Below are 7,283 nucleotides of genomic sequence, written 5' to 3' on the forward strand. Positions count from 1 at the left end.
GGCAGACTCGAGATAAGTCAAATTCTTGTGATCCGTCAAGACCACCACACGATGCTTGGCTCCCTCAAGCCAATGTCGCCACTCCTCAAATGCCCACTTCATTGCCAACAACTCACGATTACCAACATCATAATTCCGCTCGGCAGGCGAAAACTTTCTTGAAAAGAAAGCACATGGTCTCATCACAGAGCCATCAGAGCTTCTCTGCGACAAGACAGCCCCTGCTCCAATCTCAGAAGCATCAACCTCGACCTGAAAGGGAAGAGAGACATCGGGCTGGCGCAAGACAGGAGCCGAAGAAAATCGACGTTTCGGCTCCTGAAAGGCCTCCACGGCCGCAGGAGACCAATTCGTCACATCAGAACCCTTCTTGGTCAAATCCGTCAAAGGCTTAACCACACTAGAAAAATTAGTGATGAAGCGACGGTAAAAATTAGCAAAACCCAAGAACTTCTGAAGACTCTTCACAGATGTAGGTTGAGTCCAGTCATAAATAGCCTGGACCTTGACTGGATCCATCTCAATAGTAGAAGGAGAAAAAATAAAGCCCAAAAAGGAAACCTTCTGGACTCCGAAGAGACATTTAGAGCCCTTCACAAACAAGGCATTGGCACGCAGGACCTGAAATACCATCCTGACCTGCTTCACATGAGACTCCCAATCATCAGAAAAGACCAAAATATCATCCAGGTACACAATCATAAATCTATCCAGATACTCTCGGAAGATGTCATGCATGAAGGACTGAAACACAGAGGGGGCATTAGAAAGCCCAAAAGGCATCACCAAGTACTCAAAATGGCCTTCGGGCGTATTAAATGCTGTTTTCCATTCATCGCCCTGCTTTATGCGCACAAGATTATACGCTCCTCGAAGATCTATCTTGGTGAACCAACTGGCCCCCCTAATCTGGGCAAACAGATCGGACAACAGTGGCAAGGGGTACTGAAATTTGACCGTGATGTTATTTAGAAGGCGATAATCTATACAGGGTCTCAGAGAACCATCCTTCTTGGCCACAAAAAAGAACCCCGCACGTAAAGGGGACGAGGACGGGCGAATATGCCCCTTCTCCAAGGACTCCTTTATATAACTCCGCATAGCGGCATGTTCTGGTACAGATAAATTAAAAAGTCGTCCCTTAGGGAACTTACTACCAGGAATCAGATTTATAGCACAATCACAATCCCTATGAGGAGGTAGAGCACTAGATTTGGGCTCATCAAATACATCCTGGTAGTCCGACAAAAATTCAGGGACTTCAGAAGGAGTAGAAGAAGCAATTGACACCAAAGGAGCATCGCCATGAATTCCCTGGCAACCCCAACTTGACACAGACATTGCTTTCCAATCCAGGACTGGATTATGAGCCTGCAGCCATGGCAGACCCAACACGACAACATCATGCAAATTATGTAGCACAAGAAAGCGAATCACCTCCTGATGTGCAGGAGCCATGCACATGGTCACTTGGGTCCAGTACTGAGGTTTATTCTTGGCCAATGGCGTAGCATCAATTCCCTTTAGTGGGATAGGGAACTGTAAAGGCTCCAAGATAAAACCACAGCGCCTGGCAAATGACAAATCCATCAAATTCAGGGCGGCACCTGAATCCACAAAAGCCATACCTGAGTAGGATGACAGAGTGCAAATCAAAGTAACAGACAAAATGAATTTAGGTTGTACAGTACCAATGGTGACAGACTTGGCGAACCTTTTTGTGCACTTAGAACACTCTGAGATAACATGAGTAGAATCACCACAGTAAAAGCACAACCCATTCTGACGTCTGTGGTTTTGCCGTTCAACTCTGGTCAGAATCCTGTCGCATTGCATAGGCTCAGGTTTCTGCTCAGAAAATACCGCCAGATGGTGCACAGGTTTGCGCTCCCGCAGACGCCGATCTATCTGAATGGCCAAAGACATAGACTCATTCAGACCCACAGGCGTGGGGAACCCCACCATAACATCTTTAAGGGCTTCAGAAAGACCCTTTCTGAAAATCGCCGCCAGGGCGCACTCATTCCATTGAGTGAGCACAGACCACTTCCTAAACTTCTGACAGTAAACCTCTGCTTCATCTTGACCCTGAGAGAGAGCCAGCAAAACCTTCTCTGCTTGGTCTACCAGATTAGGTTCCTCATAAAGCACTCCAAGCGCCAGAAAAAACGCATCCACATTTAGCAATGCAGGATCTCCTGGCGCCAGAGAGAATGCCCAATCTTGAGGGTCACCACGCAACAAAGAAATAACAATTTTAACTTGCTGAACAGAATCACCAGAGGAGCGAGGTCTCAGAGAAAGGAATAACTTACAATTATTCTTAAAGTTCAAAAACCTAGATCTATCTCCGGAGAACAGCTCAGGAATTGGTATTTTAGGCTCTGACATAGGTGTTGTGTATCCGCTTTTTGGGCTCCCCTGGTGGTTGCTGGTGGTATTGGTGACTTGTTTGCACTTTGCTGCTTCTGTTCACCTGCTTCCATCAGCGTTTGGGAGTTTCCTATTTAGCCTTGCTCTCCAGTCATTTCCTTGCCGGTCATCATTGTAACCAGAGCCTTTGGTTGCATGTTCCTGCTACTAGTCTGCTGATCAGCTAAGTGGACTTTGTCCTTTTGTTTTGTATCTTTTGTCCAGTTTGCAGTTTTTGTAATTCTCTGTAGCTGGAAGCTCTTGCGGGCTGAAATTGCCACTCCTGTGTCATGAGTTGACACAGGAGTCTTAAAGTAATTTCAGGATGGTTTTTGAAAGGGTTTTCAGTTGACCGTGAAGTCCTCTTTTGTATCTTTCTGCTATCTAGTAAGTGGACCTCTCTTTGCTAAATCTACTTTCATACTGTGTATGTCTTTTCCTCTTAATTCACCGTTATTACATGTGGGGGGCTGCTATCATCTTTTGGGGTATTTCCCTAGAGGTAAGTCAGGTCTGTTTCTTCCTCTACCAGGCGTAGTTAGTCCTCCGGCTGGCGCGTGGCATATAGGAAGCCGTAGGTATGCTCCCTGGCTACTATTAGTTGTGTGGTAGATTTAGCTCACGGTCTACTCGAGTTTCCATCACCCGAGAGCTCGTTCGTTATTTATATGTTTCTTACGTTCCCTTGCCATTGGGAACCATGACAGTATGACCGGCCCGAGTTAAAACTTATTGGCAGAAGAAAGGAGAGAAAAAAGAAGTCTGTAAAATTTTTTTTTTTTTTTCTTCTTTTTCCCTATGCTTGCTCCATAGTTGGATCAGTTGTATTTCAGCTCTAATTACTGCCTTTGCCTTTCTCTCCTTATAATCCTTGAATGTCTCTGAGCTCACCTGTTTAAAGATGGATCCTCAGAGTTTGGCTGCAGGTTTAAATAATCTTGCTACGAAGGTTCAAAATTTACAAGATTTTGTTATACATACTCCGATGTCTGAACCTAAAATTCCTACACCAGAGGTGTTTTCCGGAGATAGATCTCGGTCCCTGAATTTCAAATATAATTGTAAATTGTTCCTTTCTCTCAGACCTCACTCCTCTGGAGATCCTGTCCAGCAGGTTAAGATTGTAATCTCTTTGCTGCGAGGTGACCCTCAAAATTGGGCATTTTCATTGGCACCAGGGGATCCTGCGTTGCTCAATGTGGATGCGTTTTTCCTGGCTTTAGGGTTGCTTTATGAGGAACCTAATTTGGAGATTCAAGCTGAAAAAGCTTTGATAGCCCTATCTCAAGGGCAAGATGAAGCTGAGATATACTGCCAAAAATTTCGTAAATGGTCTGTGCTTACTCAGTGGAATGAGTGCGCCCTAGCGGCAAATTTCAGAGAGGGCCTTTCTGATGCCGTTAAAGATGTTATGGTCGGGTTCCCTGCGCCCACAGGTCTGAATGAGTCCATGACAATGGCTATTCAGATTGATCGGCGTTTGCGGGAGCGCAAACTCGTGCACCATTTGGCGGTATCTTCTGAAGAGACGCCAGAGAAAATGCAATGTGACAGAATTCTGTCCAGAAGCGAGCGGCAGAATTATAGGCGTAAAAATGGGTTATGCTTCTATTGTGGTGATTCTGCTCATGTTATATCAGCATGCTCTAAACGTACTAGGAAGGTTGACAAGTCTATTTCAATTGGCACTTTACAGTCCAAATTTATTTTGTCTGTAACCTTGATTTGTTCATTTACAGTTATTACCGTGGATACCTATGTGGACTCTGGCGCCGCTCTGAGTCTTATGGACTGGTCCTTTGCCAGGCGCTGTGGGTTTGATTTAGAGCCTCTGGAAGTCCCTATACCTCTGAAGGGTATTGATTCTACGCCTTTGGCTTGTAATAAACCACAGTTCTGGACGCAAGTGACTATGCGTATGACTCCAGACCATCAGGAGGTGATTCGCTTCCTTGTGTTGTACAATTTACATGATGTTTTGGTGCTTGGATTACCATGGTTACAGTCTCATAACCCAGTCCTTGACTGGAAAGCTATGTCTGTGTTAAGCTGGGGATGTCGGGGGGGTTCATGGGGACATACCTTTGGTTTCCATTTCGTCATCTATTCCATCTGAGATTCCGGCATTTTTGTCTGATTATCGTGATATTTTTGAAGAGCCTAAAATTGGTTCACTCCCTCCTCACAGAGATTGTGATTGCGCCATAGATCTGATTCCTGGCAGTAAATTTCCAAAGGGTCGTTTGTTTAACTTATCTGTACCTGAACATGCTGCTATGCGAGAGTATATTAAGGAGTCCCTGGAAAAGGGACATATTCGGCCTTCTTCATCACCTTTAGGAGCCGTTTTTTTCTTTGTCTCTAAAAAGGATGGCTCTCTGAGGCCTTGTATTGATTATCGACTCCTGAATAAAATTACAGTCAAATATCAGTATCCGTTGCCTTTGCTGACTGATTTGTTTGCTCGCATAAGGGGGGCTAAGTGGTTCTCTAAGATTGATCTTCGTGGGGCGTATAATTTGGTGCGAATTAAGCAGGGGGATGAGTGGAAAACCGCATTTAATACGCCTGAGGGCCATTTTGAGTATTTAGTAATGCCTTTCGGCCTTTCTAATGCACCTTCAGTCTTTCAGTCCTTAATGCATGATATTTTCCGTGAATATCTGGATAAATTTATGATTGTGTATTTGGATGATATTTTGATTTTTTCTGATGACTGGGAGTCTCATGTTCAACAGGTCAGGAGGGTTTTTCAGGTTTTGCGGGAGAATTCTTTGTGTGTAAAGGGTTCAAAGTGTGTTTTTGGGGTTCAAAAGATTTCCTTTTTGGGGTACATTTTTTCCCCTTCTTCTATTGAGATGGACCCTGTCAAGGTTCGGGCTATTTACGACTGGACGCAGCCTACTTCTCTGAAGAGTCTCCAGAAATTCTTGGGCTTTGCTAATTTTTATCATCGATTTATAGCTGGTTTTTCTGGCGTTGCTAAACCTCTGACGGATTTGACTAAAAAGGGTGCTGATGTTGCCAATTGGTCCCCTGCTGCCGTGGAGGCCTTTCGGGAGCTTAAGCGCCGCTTTTTGTCTGCACCTGTGTTGCGCCAGCCTGATGTTTCTCTTCCCTTTCAGGTTGAGGTCGATGCTTCCGAGATCGGAGCGGGGGCGGTTTTGTCGCAGAAAAGTTCCGACTGCTCAGTGATGAGACCTTGTGCGTTCTTTTCTCGGAAATTTTCGGCCGCCGAGCGAAACTATGATGTTGGTAATCGGGAGCTTTTGGCCATGAAGTGGGCATTTGAGGAGTGGCGTCATTGGCTTGAGGGTGCCAAACATCAGGTGGTAGTTTTGACTGATCACAAGAATTTAATTTATTTGGAGTCTGCCAGGCGCCTGAATCCTAGACAGGCACGTTGGTCGTTGTTCTTTTCCCGGTTTAATTTTGTGGTCTCGTACTTACCGGGTTCTAGGAATGTGAAGGCAGATGCTCTTTCTAGGAGTTTTGAGCCTGACTCTCCTGGGAATTCTGAACCTGCTGGTGTCCTTAAGGATGGAGTGGTTTTGTCTGCTGTCTCTCCAGATTTGCGACGTGCTTTGCAAGAATTACAGGCGGATAGACCTGATCGTTGTCCGTCTGGTAGACTGTTTGTTCCTGACGAGTGGACCACTAGAGTCATCTCGGAAGTTCATTCTTCTACTCTGGCAGGTCATCCGGGAATTTTTGGCACCAGAGATTTGGTGGCTAGATCCTTCTGGTGGCCTTCCCTGTCTCGAGATGTGCGTGTTTTTGTGCAGTCTTGCGATGTGTGTGCTCGGGCCAAGCCTTGTTGTTCTAGGGCTAGTGGGTTGTTGTTGCCCTTGCCTATTCCGAAGAGGCCTTGGACGCACATCTCTATGGACTTTATCTCGGACCTCCCTGTTTCTCAGAAGATGTCTGTCATCTGGGTGGTGTGTGACCGTTTTTCTAAAATGGTTCATTTGGTGCCATTGCCTAAGTTGCCTTCCTCATCTGAGTTGGTCCCTCTGTTTTTTCAAAATGTGGTTCGCTTGCATGGTATTCCGGAAAACATCGTTTCTGACAGGGGTACCCAGTTCGTGTCTAGATTTTGGCGGGCATTCTGTGCCAGGTTGGGCATTGATTTGTCTTTTTCGTCTGCATTCCATCCTCAGACTAATGGCCAGACGGAGCGAACTAATCAAACTTTGGAGACTTATTTGAGGTGTTTTGTGTCTGCGGATCAGGATGACTGGGTTGCCTTTTTGCCGTTGGCGGAGTTTGCTCTTAATAATCGGGCTAGTTCTGCCACTTTGGTTTCTCCTTTCTTTTGCAATTCAGGGTTTCATCCGCGTTTTTCATCTGGTCAGGTTGAATCTTCGGATTGTCCTGGAGTGGATGCGGTAGTGGATCGGTTGCATCAGATTTGGGGACAAGTGGTGGATAATTTGGAATTGTCCCAGGAGAGGACTCAGCAGTTTGCTAACCGCCGTCGTCGTGTTGGCCCCCACCTTCGTGTTGGGGACTTGGTGTGGTTGTCTTCCCGTTTTGTCCCTATGAGGGTTTCTTCTCCTAAATTTAAGCCTCGGTTCATCGGTCCTTATAGGATTTTGGAGATTCTTAACCCTGTCTCCTTTCGTTTGGACCTCCCGGCATCTTTCGCTATCCGTAATGTGTTCCATCGGTCGCTGTTGCGGAGATATGAGGTACCGGTGGTTCCTTCTACTGAACCTCCTGCTCCTGTGCTGGTGGAGGGTGAATTGGAGTATGTGGTAGAAAAGATCTTGGACTCCCGTATTTCCAGACGGAGACTTCAATATCTGGTTAAATGGAAGGGCTATGGTCAGGAAGATAATTCTTGGGTAACTGCCTCTGATGTTCATGCC

The sequence above is a fragment of the Ranitomeya variabilis genome, chromosome 5, assembly GCF_051348905.1.
Source record: "Ranitomeya variabilis isolate aRanVar5 chromosome 5, aRanVar5.hap1, whole genome shotgun sequence".
NCBI lineage: Eukaryota > Metazoa > Chordata > Amphibia > Anura > Dendrobatidae > Ranitomeya > Ranitomeya variabilis.